An 18,668-nucleotide genomic window follows, 5' to 3' on the forward strand; every position below is an offset into this window, starting at 1 on the left:
AGCAATCGAGCCTATTCTTCGTAAACTTTGTTTTTCCCTCGATTGCGAATTGAATCTCGTTTCTCTTGATCTATAATGCCAAATTAATCTTATTTAATACATACATTCATCAAAACAGCATTTAATAAGAATTTTGGAAAAATTACATTTTTGCCCCTAAACTTTTGCATAATTACACTTTTACCCCTAGGCTCGAGAATTAAACTTCATCCCTTATTCTTATGTTTTATGACATGCTGATCATTTTTCCCTTATATGGTAACATCAAATTCACACTCTAACATGTACTTATGACTATTAGGTATTTTTATCGATTAAGCCCTTTTACTCGTTTTCGCTTAAAACCGAGTAGTACAAGTTGTCTAACATAATTTAAAACCTCATATTCTATCATAAAACACCAAAATACAAAAATTTCACATATGGATATTTTTCCAAATATGGACCCTAGGTTGAATTATTGCTAGCATAAGCTTAATCGAGCTACCGGGATTCCAAAAACGTAAAGAACATTAAAAACGAGGCTTGGAATCACTTACTATGGAGCTTGGAAGCTTGAAACAAACCCTAACTATGGAGAACCCTTGAAATTTCAGCCTAATGAAGAAGATGGACAAAAATTAGCTTTTAATTTTGTTTTTAATTCATTTTAATAACTAAATGACCAAAATACCCTTACTACTAAACTTTCCAAAAATCCATCCATGTCCAATTTTTGTCCATAGATTTAGAAATTGGTCAAATTGCTATTTAAGACCTCCTCATTAATATTCCAAAACAATTTCATACTAAAAACTCCTAGAATGCAAGTTTTGGAAATTATTCGATTTAGTTCCTAATTTCAATTTAAGCACTTTAGGCATAGGATTTCATCACGAAATTCACACAATCATGCAATCATATCATAAACATCAAAGTAATTATAAAATAATTATTTCTATCTCAGATTTGTGGTCATGAAACCACTATTCTGATTAGGCCTTGATTCGGGATATTACAACTCTCCCCCCATTAAGAATTTTCATCCTCGAAATATTACCGGTAAACAGGTGTGGGTATTGGTTTCTCATAGTTTCTTCAGGTTCCCGTGTAGTCTCTTCTACCCTATGCTTTTTCCGCAATACTTTCACGAGAGTGACACTTTTATTTCTTAATTGTTTGACTTCTCGAGCTAAAATCTTAATCGGTTCTTCTTCGTAAGTCATATCCAGTCATAGTTCAATTTCTGTCGGTGAAATTATATGTAAAAGATCCGAACAATACCGACATAACATAGATACATGGAACACATCATGAATCTTCTCTAATTCAGGTGGTAATGCTAGCCTATATGCTACCGGTCCAACTTTTTCAATTATTTCATATGGTCCAATAAAATGCAGACTTAACTTGCCTTTCCGTCCAAATCTAAGGACTTTCTTCCATGGAGACACTTTCAAAAATACCTTATCACCAACTTGAAACTCGATTTCCCTTCGTTTCAAATCCGCATAAGATTTCTGTCTATCTGAAGCAGCTTTCAAACAATCTCGAATCACTTTCACCTTTTCTTTGGTTTCTTTTATTATATCAACTCCATAAATCTAATTTTCCTTGAGTTCAGTCCAATACAATGGCGTCCGACATTTACGACCATACAATGCTTCATAAAGTGCCATCTTCAAACTCGTCTGATAACTATTATTATAAGCAAATTCTACCAACGGTAAGTACCTTTCCCAAGTACCTTGAAATTCCAATACACAACATCTGATCATGTCTTCAAGAATCTGAATTACTCTCTCTGATTTCCATCAGTTTGTGGATGAAAGGCAGTGCTGAAATTTAACTTTGTACCTAATGCCTCTTGCAACTTTTGCCAAATCTGTGAAGTAAATCTCGGATTTCTATCCGAAATGATTGACAAAGGTATTCCATGAAGTCTAACAATCTCACAGATATACAATTCAGCCAACTTATTAAGAGAATAATCCGTACGTACCGGAATAAAATGAGCCGATTTAGTCAGTCTGTCAACTATTACCCAGATGGCATTTTTCTTCCCCAGAGTTAACGGCAACCCTGATATAAAATCCATAGTAATCCGATCCCATTTCCATTCAGGAACCATGATAGGCTGGAGTAATCCCGAAGGTACTTGGTGTTCAGCTTTCACTTGTTGACAAACTAAGCACTTTGATTCAACCTCGGAAATATCTCTTTTCATTCCACTCCACCAGTACATTTTTTTCAAGTCATTATACATTTTCGTACTGGCTGGATGAACCGCCAAACAACTATTATGTGCTTCATGTAAAATCTTTTGAATCAACTCATCATTTTTCGGTACACAAATCTGATTTTTAAACATCAAGCAACCATCAGAACCGATTCTGAAATCTGATCCCGTATCAGCTTCACTTTGCTTTCTCTTGGATTGCAAATCTTGATCATTTTTCTGAGCTTCAGAAATCTCTTGTAAAAACATCGGTCTTGCTCTTAACTCTACTAGAATCGAACCATCATTTGATATCTTTAACCGAGTGTTCATAGTTCTCAAAGCAAATAGCAATTTTCTGCTTAAAGCATCGACAACCACATTCGCTTTTCCCGGATGGTAATCAATAACAAGCTCGTATCTTTCAATAACTCCAACCATCTTTGCTGTCTCAAATTCAAGTCTTTTTGTGACATCAATTACTTAAGACTTTTGTGGTCGGTATATACTCGGCACTTTTCACCATACAAATAATGTCGCCAAATCTTCAAAGCAAACACTATAGCAGCCAATTCCAAATCATGAGTCGGATAATTTCTTTCGTGAGATTTTAACTGCCTCGAAGCATAAGCCACCACTTTTCCTTCTTGCATAAGTACACATCCTAAGCCATTTCGAGAAGCATCACTATACACCACAAATTCTTTACCTGATTCGGGTTGTACCAACACTGGTGCTTCAATTAATAACTTTTTCAATTCTTTAGAACTCTATTGACATTCTTCCGTCCATTCAAATTTAACATTCTTTCGGAGTAGTCTAGTCATAGGAGCAGCAATTATAGAAAATCCATTTACAAACTGCCAATAATACCCAGCTAGCCCCAAGAAACTTCTAACCTTGGTTTCCAATCAACAATGGCTGAAATCTTACTAGGATCAACCCGTATAACATCACCTAAAACAATATGACCCAAAAATCCAACTTCCCGGAGCCAAAATTCACTTTTACTAAACTTAGCATACAACTGATTGTCTTTCAAAGTTTGCAAAACTATCCTCAAATGCTCAGCATGCTCTGTCTCATCTTTTGAATAAATTAAAATATCATCTATAAACACCACAACAAATTTGTCCAAGTATGGCCGAAATATGCGATTCATTAAATCCATAACCACAGCAGGAGCATTTGTCAACCCAAATGGCATAACTAAAAATTCATAATGACCGTACCTTGTTCTAAAAGCAGTTTTAAGCACATCTGACTCTTTTACTCGCAGCTGGTAATACCCAGATCTCAAGTCAATCTTTGAAAACCATGTCGCTCCTTTTAGCTGATCAAACAAATCATCAATCCTTGGCAATGGATACTTGTTTTTGATTGTCACCTTGTTTAACTGCCGATAGTCAACACACAATCTCATAGAACCATCATTCTTTTTCACAAATAACACGGGAGCACCCCAAGGTGAAAAACTGGGTCTCAAAAAGCCTTTATCAGTCAACTCTTGCAACTATGACTTTAATTCTTTCAACTCTACTGGTGCCATTCTACATGAAATAATCAAGATCAGAGTTGTTCCCGGTATCAAATCAATACCAAATTCTACTTCCCTGACTGGAGGCAAACCCGACAATTCTTTTGGAAATACGACTGCAAATTCACACACAACCAGCACTGATTCAAATTTCTTTTCAACTTCTTTTGTATTAATTACATAAGCCAAATAAGCTTCATAACCCTTTCTCAAATATCTCTGAGCCGACATCGAAGAAATCATACTAGATAATGCCTCTGATGTGTCTGGTTCAACTCGCAGAATTTCAGCACTTTCACACTTTAATTCTATAACATTTTCTTTGCAATTTATTATAGCATCATGCAATGTCAACCAATCCATACCCAAAATAACATCAAATTCATCAAACGGCAACAACATCAAGTCAACCAGAATGTATTGACCCCGAATCATTAAAGGGCATTTCTTGCATACTTTATCAACTATCACACATTTGCCTAACGGATTTGACACTCTAATCATAAATTCTGTGTTCTCAACAGGTATATTCATACTAGACACCAGTTTCATGCATATATATGAATGAGTAGAACCGAGATCAATCAAAGCAATAACATTAACATCATAAAGAGAAAATATACCAGTAATCACATCGGGTGATGAAGCATCTTCACGTGCCTTTATAGCATAAGTTCTAGCTGGAGCCCTGGCTTCAGATTTAGCTGCTGAACTCTGGCTACATTTTTGCTGCTTGCTTCATTTCCAGCTTTTCCCGAATATCATCCCCTCGAGTCTGCACCACTAGCTTTTACATTCCAAAAATTTTCTTTCTCAGCTCTCTCTGGGTAGTCTCTAATAAAATGATCCGGAGAACCACACTGAAAACATTCATTTGCTCTACATGGGCCAAAATGATTTCTGCCACACCGCTGGCACTCAGGCTTAACAAATCTCGTATTTCCCACACTAGCCGTAGAAGTAGTCTGAGATTTAGGAACCACATTTTGCTTCTTAGAATTTCCATATGATTGTCTAGCCGAAACCTGTGAACGAGGATTCATATTTCTAGATTTTCTGGATTGCTGTGAGAATGAACTGCTCGTCGGTCTTTTCTTCCAATTTCTAGTCTCAGTCTCTACCTTTTTCTTCTCTTTAAGTAGTTCTTCAGCCTTGCAGGCTCGATCAACCAGTACTACCATTTCTTTTAATTCAAGAATCCCAACAAATACTTTGATGTCTTCATTGAGTCCGTCTTCAAATCGTTTGCACATTTTAGCTTCTGTAGGAATATATTCTCTAGCATACTTACTCAACCTGACAAACTCCCTTTTGTATTCAGTAACTGTCATGTTCCCCTTCTTTAATTCGAGAAACTCTTTACGCTTCTGATCAATAAATCTTTCACCGATATATTTCTTCCGAAATTCTTCTTGAAAGAACTCCCAACTTATTTTCTCTTTCGATACTACTAAAATCAATGTCTTCCACCAATGATAAGCTGAATCCCTCAACAATGATATAGCACATTTCAAGCATTCCTCAGGTGTACAAGATAATTCATCAAATACTCGAATAGAATTCTCGAGCCAAAACTCTGCTTTCTCGGCATCATCATCAATATTTGCCCTAAATTCTTCTGCCCCTTGTTTACGAATTCTGTCAACTGGAGTTTTGTGAAATTTCATTAGATCTACACCTTGAGGCATCGGGGGTACAGGTTGAGGAATCGGGGGAGGTGGGGGAGGTTGTGCATTCGGGTTCGTATGAACAAACTCAGTATACCAGGCACTCACCATCTGGAGAAAGGCTTCCCGAGCCCCTTCTCCTCCTCCTTGACCAACAGTAAGAGGTGGATTTTCAGTTGGCACCGCCCCTTTAGCCGGAGCTGGCACATTACTCTCTACATCATCAGCTGCAACTAGATCGGGATCCATTTACTATAAAAAAATCATTTAAAAGGTCAGAAGTCGTCACACTATCACAATATATATGGCATGTATAGCAAAACCCGTACATACAACACATTAGTCCGAGTGTAACACCACGTACCTGAGACCGTTGCCGGAGTCGAACACGAGGTGCTAACAGACTTAATTCCTTACTTAAACAGCTCATACAATTCATTTTTAAAATTTCCAGACGAGCTAGCTAACTGCATCACAGTCACTCTAAAAATCATATCTCGAGTTCCAAAACTCAAAATCCAATTCCGTAAATTTTTCCAGAAACTATACTCATACATATATTTACTAATTTTTTTCTAGAATTTTTGGTTGGGCCAATTAGTACAGTTTATTAGCTAAAGTCTCCCCTATTTCAGGGTTTGACTACTCTGACCTTCATGCATTACGACTTAGATATCTCACTGTACAGGGTTTCAATACTTATTCCATTTGTTTCTAATGAAACTAGACTCAAAAAGGAGTCTGTACATATAAAGCATGACTTCTAATTATCTCTGGTTAATTTATGGTGAATTTCCAAAGTCAGAACAGGGGATCTAGAAATCGCTCTAGCCCTGTTTCACGAAAACTTAAACATCTCATAAAATACGGCTCATATGGTCGTTTCGTTTCTTTCATATGAAAATAGACTCATCAAGATTCGATTACATAATTTATTAATTATTTAATTCCATTTCTACTTTTTTTTATTTTCCAAATTCACATCACTATTGCTGTGAGCATCTAATTTAAGGTAAATTTTACCTATTTCATAGTTTTCCATGAATCAACTAGTAATTTGACATACATTATTTACAAGTATAATCACGATTAGCCATGACGTACGTAGCACCAATAGGACCATGATTGGCCATTCCAATGGCTAATCATTACCAAACATTTCCACACCACTTAATTACCATATCATAAGACCATATATACAAAATGATCATAATGTTATACTCAAAATATACAAGCCATTTTCGCATGGCTATACGAATATACATTACCAAAAGATACTTAATTAACAACAAGGGTCAGCCCTATACATGCCATTATCAAGTTCAACTGAAGAGTACCAAAAAGTGGCTTAGATAGTGTGGATGACTTCGACTTTGACACTTCCGAGTCCGATAGCTGACAAACAAAATCTATAACACAAGGAAACAAGGTATCGGAGTAAGCAAAATGATGCTTAGTAAGTTTTAAGTAATTTTAAACAGGTAAAATTTGACATATAAGTCAACATTCAAAATATTAAACTCGAATCAGCTGTATACCTTTTTGCCCGAAATTACGTAAATATATACACTAACATACAAAGAGATCACAACCTGAACCTCGATCATAAACATGAATTATAGAAATAATTTAATCGTATACCTTCATATAAATAAAGACATCCTCCGAAGTAGTTATTTTCTTATTCATAGATGCGATATTCATCCATACGTATATATATATATACATACATATGCACATTGCATTCCTTATATATGAAACTTCAATCTAAAAGTGGGTTCGCTTAAGTGTACGAAATGTGTACCTGTTTTTCATACTGTATAGTACATTCAATTCATAACCTTACTCGAATTATCGACATTAAGCCTGCTAGGTTAGAACCCGAATCCAGTCACTAGCGTAAAGCCTTCAAAACTTTAAATTTAGATATATGTCCAGCACGTAGCCTGCGGACCTAAAGTCTGGATATAATTCTCACATATAGCCTGCGGACATGACGTCCGGATATAATTCTCGCTTATAGCCTGTGGACCTGAAGTCCGGATATAATTCTTGCGTATATATATTCACATGCTAACACATTTCACGTAGCCTATCACATTGGTAATTCAATTGCTCCATTCGTATATAAGGGCAAAATATACACCATCATTTTCATTTCGGTTTGAAGATCATACAAACAAATCACATCTACCTTTCATCAATCCAATTTAACCCGAAATAACCATTCAACAAAATGTCATATAATTAAATTATTTACCACACATCTTAGATCAAATAGGACTAAAAGATAATGTTCATCTAGCATATACATATCAAGGCATCGTAAATCTTATACTAAAGGCGATTACTCAAAACTTACCTTATATCCTTCTAAACAAGTCTCGGTTTGGCTATTCCGTGACTTTAGCTTTTCCTCTATCCGATGTTGCCCCTCTATGCTCTTGAGCTTAATATTAAACAAGTTTAGTCATATTAAACCTTTTCATCAAGTCATTATTCATGACATAAAAATCATTAAGAGCCGAATAGGTGGCCACTTAATAAGCTTGAATTCATAGGAACTAAATGCCAAAAGAAAATGTCTATGAAACATTTACTCAAAATCTTCTATCTTTAGTTCAACTTCTTAGCTCCTAATCGGTACACTAAGACCATATTAATTCATTTCTCATATTATTAACATAAGCATAGCAAAGCAATTCTCTATAAACAATTTTTATCAATTCATCCATTCACTAGGGACATAGCCGAATGTTCACTAAGAAATTTAAGCACACAAAGTATGGCTTCTTCGAAAATCTTACCGGTGAATAAATTTGCGTATCTTTCTTTCATAGAGTTTTCAGTTTCCCAAGTAACTTCTTCGATCCCGTGTTTGAGCCATCACACCTTTACTAAAGGAACCTTTTTGTTTCGCAACTCTTTCACCTCACGAGTTAGGATACGAATCGGTTCTTCTTCATAACTCAAATCAGATTGAATTTCAACCTCTGATGGACTAATTATGTGCGAAGGGTCAGATCTATAACATCGAAGCATCGAGACATGAAAAACATTGTGAATCTTTTCAAGTTCAGGGGGTAAAATCAATCTGTAAGCGACTGGCCCAATTCATTCGGATATCTTATATGGCCCGATAAAACTCGGGCTCAATTTGCCTTTACAGCCAAATCTGAGCACTTTTTTCCAAGGTGAAACTTTAAGAAACACTTTATCTCCGACCTGGTATTCAATGTCTTTTCGTTTCAAATCCGCGTACAACTTCTGATGATCTGCAGCTGCTTTCAGACTTTCCCTGATTACTTTTACTTCCTGCTCAGCATCTTTAATCAAATCAACCCCGAAGATTTTACTTTCCCTAAGCACGGTGTACGGCATTTACGACCATACAAAGCCTCGTAAGGTGCCATTTTAATACTTGATTGAAAACTATTGTTGTAAGAGAATTCAATCAAAGGTAAATACCGTTCCCGTGAGCCACTAAACTCAAGGATGCAATATCTCAACATATCCTCGAGTATCTGGATTATCCGCTCGGATTGACCATCAGTCTGGGGATGAAAAGCGGTGCTAAAATGCAACTTGGTACCCAAAGCTTCTTGCAATTTCTTCCAAAATCGCGAGGTGAACCTCGGATCTCTATCCGACACAATAGAAATAGGTACCCCGTGTAATCTTACAATCTGAGAAACATACAATTTAGCTAGTTTATCCAGTGAATAATCCGTACGTATGGGAATAAAATGAGTCGACTTAGTCAGTCTATCAACAACAACCCAAATCGCAGCTTTCTTACTTGCCGACAATGGCAACCCAGATACAAAATCCATCGTGACTCGATCCCATTTCCATTCAGGTATCATGATCGGTTGAAGTAAACCTGTAGGCACTTGATGTTCCACTTTCACTTGTTGACATATTAAACACTTCGAAACAAAATTGGATATGTCTCGTTTCATACCATGCCACCAAAATTAACGTCTCAGATCGTTGTACATTTTCGTACTCCCCGGGTGAATTGACATTCGGCTACAATGAGCTTTGTTCAGAATCATCAAGATAACTTCTGAATTTCTTGGAACACACAAACGACTTCTGAACCTCAAACAATCGTCATCATCAATTTGAAACTCTGATTCCATATTCGAAACACATTCAGCCCGTTTTGCAACCAATTCATCATCGACTTTCTGAGCTTCATGAATTTGATGAATCAACAATGGTTTGGCCTTTAATTCTGCTACTAACACATTATCGGATAGAACGGACAAGTGTACATTCATCGCTTGTAAAGCAAACAGTGATTTACGAAGCATCCGCAACCACATTAGCCTTTCCCGGGTGATAGTCAATGACAAGCTCATAATCTTTTAACAACTCAAGCCAACGTCTTTGTCACAGATTCAAAGCTCTTTGAGTCATCAAATATTTGAGACTTTTGTGATCCGAAAATACATGGCACTTCTCACCAAATAAGTAATGTCGCCATATTTTCAAAGCGAATACAATGGCAGCTAATTCGAGATCATGGGTTGGATAATTTTTCTCATGTGGCTTCAATTGCCTCGACGCATAAGCTACAACTCGACCTTCTTGCATCAATACACAACCCAACCCAAGTAAGGATGCATCACTGTAAATGACAAACTCTTTGCCTGATTCGGGCTGCACTAGTACTGGAGCTTCAGTCAAATAAGTTTTTAGTTGATTGAAACTTTTCTGACATTTTTCTGTCCATTCAAACTTAACATCTTTCTAAAGTAGTTTCGTCATTGGTGTGGCTATCATCGAGAAACCCTTTACAAATTGTCTGTAGTAACCAGCAAGTCCCAAAAAGCTCCGAATCTCAGTAATATTTCTCGGAGGCTTCCAGTTAAGTATGGTTGAATTTTTGCTCGGATCAACTCGAATACCCGATGAAGATACCACATGACCTAAAAAGCTAACTTCTCTCAACCAGAACTCACATTTACTGAACTTAGCATATAACTGCTTATCCCGTAAAATCTGCAACACTAATCTCAGGTGCTCAGTATGTTCGGTTTCTTCTCTCGAATAGACCAAAATGTCATCAATAAACACAACTACAAACCGATCCAAATACTGTCTGAAGATCCGATTCATCAAATCCATAAATACCGCAGGGGCATTAGTGAGTCTAAACGGCATCACTAAGAACTCATAGTGACCGTATCTCGTTCTAAAAGCGATTTTGGGTATATCTGAATTTCGAACCCGCAACTGATAATAACCGGATCTCAAATCTATCTTTGAAAACACTGAGGCTCCCTTTAGTTGATCAAACAAATCATCAATACGCGGTAACGGATATTTATTCTTTATTGTCACTTTATTCAGCTGACGATAGTCGACGCACAACCTCATGGTTCCGTCCTTCTTTTTCACAAACAATACTGGTGCGCCTCAAGGTGAGAAACTCGGTCGAGCGAAACCTCTATCCATCAACTCTTGCAACTGAGCTTTCAATCCTTTAATTCCGTCGGTGCCATACGATACGGTGCTATCGAAATCTGTGTAGTCCCAGGTACAAGTTCGATGCCAAGCTCTACCTCCCGAACAGGTGGTAACTCCGGTAATTCTTCGAGAAAAACATCCGGATATTCACAAACCACTGGTACCGATTCAAGTTTCTTTTCAGATTCTTTATTATCAAGTACGTATGCAAGATACGCTTCACACCCCTTTCTCACATATTTTTGAGCTAACATCGAGGATATTATTGTTGGTAATCCGTTCCAATTAGTAGACTCAACTCGGATTATCTCATTATTTGCACATCTCAAATCGATGGTCTTACTTTTGCAATTTACAATTGCATCATGTAGGGTCAACCAATCCATCCCGAGGATAACATCAAATTCCTCAAACGGTAAAAGCATCAAATCGGCCGGAAAATAGGAACCTCGAATCACTAGGGGACATTTCTTACTCACCTTATCAACAAGCACATAATGACCCAAGGTATTCAACACTATAATAACGAACTCAGTAGACTCAACAGGTAAAGTCTTACTGGATGCTAAAGTCTCACATATATAAGAATGAGTAGAACCAGGGTCAATCAAAGCAATCACATCAGTATCAAAGAGAGTGAATGTACCGGTAATAACATCAGGCGAAGAAGCATCCTCGCGTGCACGTATAGCATAAGCTCTAGCAGGAGCACGAGCCTCAGATCTGGTGGTAACATCTCTAGATCCTCTCTGACCGCCACTAGCATTCCCTGCATTTTTAGATGGTCTACCTCGAGCAGTAGTAGCACCCGATTTCCCACTCTGATTTACATTCTGTTCAGGCAGTCTCGGGCGATCCTTGATAAAGTGGTCAGCTGATCCGCACTTATAACAGGAGCGGTCATGGAATCTACAACTCCCCGAATGCCATTTACTACAATACTGGCACTTCGTCCTGTCCCGACGATCATTTCCAACACTAGCAACCGAAGTGACTCGCGTACTCACAGGGGGTCGATCACGATCTCATCTGGAAAAGCCTAAAGTGTCTTCAGATCGGCCTGGATCACTTTTAAATTTCTTCGATGATCGTTGAAAGGGCTTTCCCGAAGACCTCTTACGAAATTCTCTTGCTTCCACTTCAGCTTTTCTTTTCTCCTTATTGAGCTCTTCGGCTTTGCAAGCTCGTTCGACAAGTACTACAAATTCTCTAATTTCAAGAATGCCAACATACAGTTTTATATCTTCGTTCAACCCGTCCTCGAAGCGTTTACACATGATAGCCTCGGACGAAACACATTCCTAAGCGTATCTACTAAGTCTGACAAACTTTCGCTCATAATCAGTAACTGACATAGAACCCTGCTTAAGCTCAAGAAATTCTTTCCGTTTCTGATCGATGAATCTTTGACTGATATATTTCTTGCGGAACTCGGTTTGAAAGAATTCCCAATTAACCCGTTCTCTCAGTACGACAGAAACCAAAGTATTCCACCAATAGTAGGCAGAATCACGTAACAGAGATATAGCACATTTTAAACATTCATCAGGTGTGCACGATAATTCATCGAACACACGAACGGTATTATCAAGCCAAAACTCAGCCTGCTCAGCATCATCACTGTCAGTAGCCTTGAACTCAGTAGCCCCATGCTTCCGAATCCTATCAACCGAGGGCTTGTTCAACCTCGACGGGTCAACTCCAGGAGATATTACAGGTGTAGGGTTTGTATTAGTTGGGGGTGGGGGTTGTGGGACAGCCGTATTAGTTCGAATATACTGATGGAACCAATCATTCATCACGCTATAAAAAGCCTGCCTAGCTTCATCACTCTAATTACTAGCAATAGGTTGAGAGTCCACCGGCGCCGTCCCATGTGCGAGAGCAGGCGCTACACTCTCAACATCATCAGCTACCGCTCGGTTGGGATCAGGATCCATTACTATAAATAAACACATTTTTAACTGTCAGAAATCACCACACTATCAGATAAACACATAATGGCATGTATAGCTATTCCCTACGTATTACGGTAGTCCTAGAATCGACTAAACCGTAGCTCTGATACCAATTAAATGTAACACCCCGTACCCGAGACCGTTTCCAGAGTCGAACACGAGGTGCTAACGGACTTAATTCCTTACTTAAATAGCTCATACAATTCATTTTTAAAATTTCCAGACGAGATGGCTAACTGCATCATAGTCACTCTAACAATCATATCTCGAGTTCTGAAACTCGAAATCCAATTCCGTAAATTTTTCCTGAAACTAGACTCAAACATATATTTACTAATGTTTTTCTAGAATTTTTTGGTCGGGCCAATTAGTACAGTTTATTAGCTAAAGTCTCCCCAGTTTTAGGGTTTGACTACTCTGACCTTCATGCATTACGACTTAGATTATCTCCCTGTACAGGGCTTCAATACTTATGTCGTTTGTTTCTAATGAAACTAAACTCAAAAAGGAGTCTGTACATATAAAGCATGACTTCTAATTATCTCTAGTTAATTTATGGTGAATTTCCAAATTCAGAACAGGGGATCCAGAATCGCTCTGTCCCTATTTCATGAAAACTTAAACATCTCATAAAATACGGCTCATATGGTCGTTTGGTTTCTTTCATATGAAAATAGACTCATCAGGATTCAATTACATAATTTATTCATTATTTAATTCCATTTCTACTATTTTTTGTGATTTTTCAAATTCACATCACTGCTGCTATCAGCATCTATTTTAAGGTAAATTTTACCTATTTCATAGTTTTCCATGAATCAACTAGTAATTTGACATACATTATTTCCAAGTATAATCACAATTAGCCATGACATACGTAGCACAAATAGGACCATGATTGGCCATTCCAATGGCTAATCATTACCAAACATTTCCACACCACTTAATAACCATATCATAAGGCCATATATACAAAATGATCATAATGTTATACTCAAAATATACAAGCCATTTTCGCATGGCTATACGAATATACATTACCAAAAGATACTTAATTAACAACAAGGGTCAGCCCTATACATGTCATTATCAAGTTCAACTGAAGAGTACCAAAAAGTGGCTTAGATAGTGTGGATGACTTCGACTTTGACACTTCCGAGTCCGATAGCTGACGAACAAAATCTATAACACAAGGAAACAAGGTAACGGAGTAAGCAAAATGATGCTTAGTAAGTCTTAAGTAATTTTAAACAGGTAAAATTTGACATATAAGTCAACATTCAAAATATTAAACTCGAATCAGCTGTATACCTTTTTGCCCGAAATTACGTATATATATATATACACTAACATACAAAGAGATCACAACCTGAACCTCGATCATAAACATGAATTATAGAAATAATTTAATCGTATACCTTCATATAAATAAAGACATCGTCCGAAGTAGTTATTTTCATATTCATAGATGCAATATTCATCCATACGTATATCTATACATACATATGCACATTCCATTCCGAAACTTCAATCTAAAAGTGGGTTCGCTTAAGTGTACGAAATGCGTACTTGTTTTTCATATTGTATAGTACATTCAATTCATAACCTTACTCGAATTATCAACATTAAGCCTGCTAGGTTAGAACCCGAATCCAGTCACTAGCATAAAGCCTTCAAGACTTTAAATTCAGATATATGTCCAGCACGTAGCCTGCGGACCTAAAGTCCGGATATAATTCTCGCATATAGCCTGCGGACTTGAAGTCCGAATGTAATTCTCGCTTATAGCCTGCGGACAATATTAATTCCTTTCTCATATTATTAACATAAGCATAGCAAAGCAATTCTCTATAAACAATTTTTATCAATTCATCCATTCACTAGGGACATAGCCGAATATTCACTAAGAAATTTAAGCACACAAAATATGGCTTCTTCAATTGTCTTACCATTTTTAATTATCCAATTTATTTAAACATTCAATAACAAACTCCTCTGTTATCAAACACACATTCGGCAAGAACATTGGTAACTTATACTACATCAATTCTAAGCATATAATATTCAAACACAACCAAATTCACATTCGGCCCTAGTTCATAACAAGATAGCCGATTCTTTTCCCTTAGTATCTAATGCTCACCTATGATCTTTTTTTATAGTTCAAACACTCATCTATCATCATTCATCTAACTTTAACATGAAACAACAAAATTCACTATTATTAACTACCATAGCCGAAAGCCCTATTCATTCCAAAAAAATCAAAATTTCAACATGGGTTACAAAAATAACTTGATATCTCACCCAAGATTAACCAAAATTTCGAGAACTAATATAAACTTCTTACTTTAATATTAACCTAAGATGACCGAACGCTTTCCTCCCTTCTTCCTCTTTACATTCGGCCAAGAAGAACCAAATTCTAACTTTGTTTTTTTTTTCACCCTTATTATTTCTTTTATTTATTTCCTTTCTTTTACATAAAATAATAACCATTTAATTAAGATTTAATACATATTTTAATATATGTCATCATCATGGCCGGCCACTATTTATAAAAAGGAGTATTTGACATGCAAAACCATTGTTTTCAATACATGCTTTAATAGATCCTTATAGATTAACCTATCACATTTCAAAAGTGTCACACATAAGTCCTATTAACTAAATTCACATGCAATCGACTAAATCGAAGTTTAAAACTTTCACATATTCAAATTCACATATAATAAACATAAAATATAACGGCTAAATATTTTATGACTCGGTTTTGTGGTCCCAAGACCACTTCCCGACTATGGTCAAATTAGGGTTGTCACACCGAGAACCAAATAAACCTACTCTGATACCACCAAATGCAACGTCCCGTACCCGAGACCGTTGCCAGAGTCGAACACGAGGTGTTAACAGACTTAATTCATTACTTAAACAGCTCAAACAATTTATTTTTAAAATTTCCAGTCAAGCTAGCAATCTGCGTCATAGTCGCTTAAAAACTCATATCTCGAGTTCTGAAACTCGAAATCCAATTCCGAAAATTTTTCCTGAAACTAGACTCATATATATATTTAATAATTGTTTTCTAGAATTTTTGGTCAAGCCAATTAGTACAGTTTATTAGTTAAAGACGCCCCTGTTTCAGGGTTCGACTACTCTGACCTCTGTATATTACCAATCAGATATCTCTCTGTACAGAATTTCAATGACTATGAAGTTTGTTTATATTAAAACTAGACTCAATAAGGAATCTTTAAATATAAATAATGACTTATAATTAGTTTTTTACAATTTATGATGAATTTTTAAAGTCAGAACAGGGGATTCAGAAATCACTCTAGCCCTGTTTCACAAAAATTCAAATATCTCATAAAATATAATTTATATACCTGTTTTGTTAAATCCATATGAAAATAGACTAATTAAGATTCAATTTCATAACTTACTCATCATTTAATTCCATTTCTACTATTTTTATTGATTTTTCAAATTTACATCACTGCTTCTGTTAGATTCTATTTTATGGCAAATTTCACTTTACTAAGGATTTTCATGGACTAAATAGCATTTTAAACATACATAATATCAAATATGACTTAGATTGGCCATTCCAATGGCTAATCATTTACAAACCCTTTTCTTACCAAACCATAGCCATATCATAAGATCAATTACACAAAGTGAGTGTTTTGCCATACATGCCACATTCAAAATACACAAGCCATTTTACCAATTTACGCCTCCGGATAGTGTGAACGAGTCTTCGACCTATCCCGATTCTCAAGCCGGCTTGTCAAAACTACAATGAAAGAAAAGGAGGGAGTAAGCACAAATGCTTAGTAAGTTCACATGCAAATAGCAAGTAACATAATCACACAATCTCACATAAAACATCATTTTCATAAACAACACCAAGACATTCATGTTTCAGTTACATTTAATATCTTTCTACGATTTCATCATACCAAGTTTTCAACCCGAGGTTTTAAGCACATACCTGTCAAATTTTCTCATTTACCACACTTACCAACATGTCACCTTCATTTTAGGCCTTCTTCTTATTCACGTAAGATTCACCCGTTGAACACATCGGAATATAATTCGAATACGCGAATCTCATGAACATAAGAGCCATACCCGCAGCTAGACAAACTCAATAGCCTGCGGAACTTATGTAGCCAAGCTACCATGTAACCCGACCATAAGTGAACTCAGACTCAACTCAACGAGCTCGGGCGTCCGCATCCATAAGTGAACTCGGACTCAACTCAACGAGCTCGGATGCCTAGTTACATCTCACGAACTCGGACTCAACTCAACGAGTTCTGAACTCAACCATCCTAGTGACATGTCACTTGTATTCTAATCTATTCCCAAGGTTCAAACGGGCTTTTTCCTTGATTACACATCTTTGTCGTCTTCCACGGAATATCGAAATCGATACTTCGATGATAGTTCATACTTATCAAGTAATTCACATAATTACATATTATTCAACAATAACCACAAAACATAACATTTCATGATAATAATAAGCATCATATCATATAAACAACATTAAATTGCTTAAAAAGACAATTATGTTACTACATTTACACATGTACTTACCTCGGTACAAAATTATTAGCAATCGAGCCTATTCTTCGTAAACTTTGTTTTTCCCTCGATCGCAACTTGAATCTCGTTTCTCTTGATCTATAATGCCAAATTTATCTTATTTAATACATACATTCATCAAAATAGCATTTAATACGAACTTTGGCAAAATTACATTTTTGCCCCTAAACTTTTGCATAATTACACTTTTGCCCCTAGGCTCGGGAATTAAACTTCATCCCTTATTGTTATGTTTTATGACATGCTGATCATTTTTCCCTTCTATGGCAACATGAAATTCACACTTTAACATGTACTTATGACTATTAGGTATTTTTACCGATTAAGCCATTTTACTCATTTTCGCTTAAAACCGAGTAGTACAAGTTGTCTAACATAATTTAAAACCTCATGTTCTATCATAAAACACCAAAATACACAAATTTCACCTATGGGTATTTTTCCAAATATGAACCCTAGGTTGAATTATTGCTAGCATAAGCTTAATCGAGCTACCAGGATTCCAAAAACGTAAAGAACATTAAAAACGGGACTTGGAATCATTTACTATGGAGCTTGGAAGCTTGAAACAAACCCTAACTATGGAGAACCCTTGAAATTTCGGCCTAATGAAGAAGATGGACAAAAATTGGCTTTTAATTTTGTTTTTAATTCATTTTAATAACTAAATGACCAAAATGCCCTTACTACTAAACTTTCCAAAAATTCCACCCATGTCCAATTTTTGTCCATAGACTTAGAAATTGATCAAATTTCTATTTAAGATCACCTCATTAATATTCCAAAACAATTTCATACTAAAAACTCCTAGAATGCAAGTTTTGCAAATTATTCGATTTAGTTCCTAATTTCAATTTAAGCACTTTAGGCATAGGATTTCATCACGAAATTTTCACGCAATCATGCAATCATATCATAAACATCAAAATAATTATAAAATAATTATTTCTATCTCGGATTTGTGGTCACGAAACCACTATTTCGATTAGGCCCTAATTCGGGATATTACAGTTACTCCAGGAAAAGTTAGTGCGATTTCGCCACGTTGGGTTATAAAAATTGGATTGCAGTCCTTGCCTTCCTCAATTTTTGTTTTGGTTACCTATGTAGTACATGGATTCTGGGTTTGATGGACATTCTTCGAACAAATGTTGTTCCCCATAGTAAGCACAGGCTATACTTTCAAATTGGGTTGGTGGTTGTGCTGCAAAACT

The sequence above is a fragment of the Gossypium hirsutum genome, chromosome A11, assembly GCF_007990345.1.
Source record: "Gossypium hirsutum isolate 1008001.06 chromosome A11, Gossypium_hirsutum_v2.1, whole genome shotgun sequence".
In the NCBI taxonomy this organism is placed as follows: Eukaryota; Viridiplantae; Streptophyta; class Magnoliopsida; order Malvales; family Malvaceae; genus Gossypium; species Gossypium hirsutum.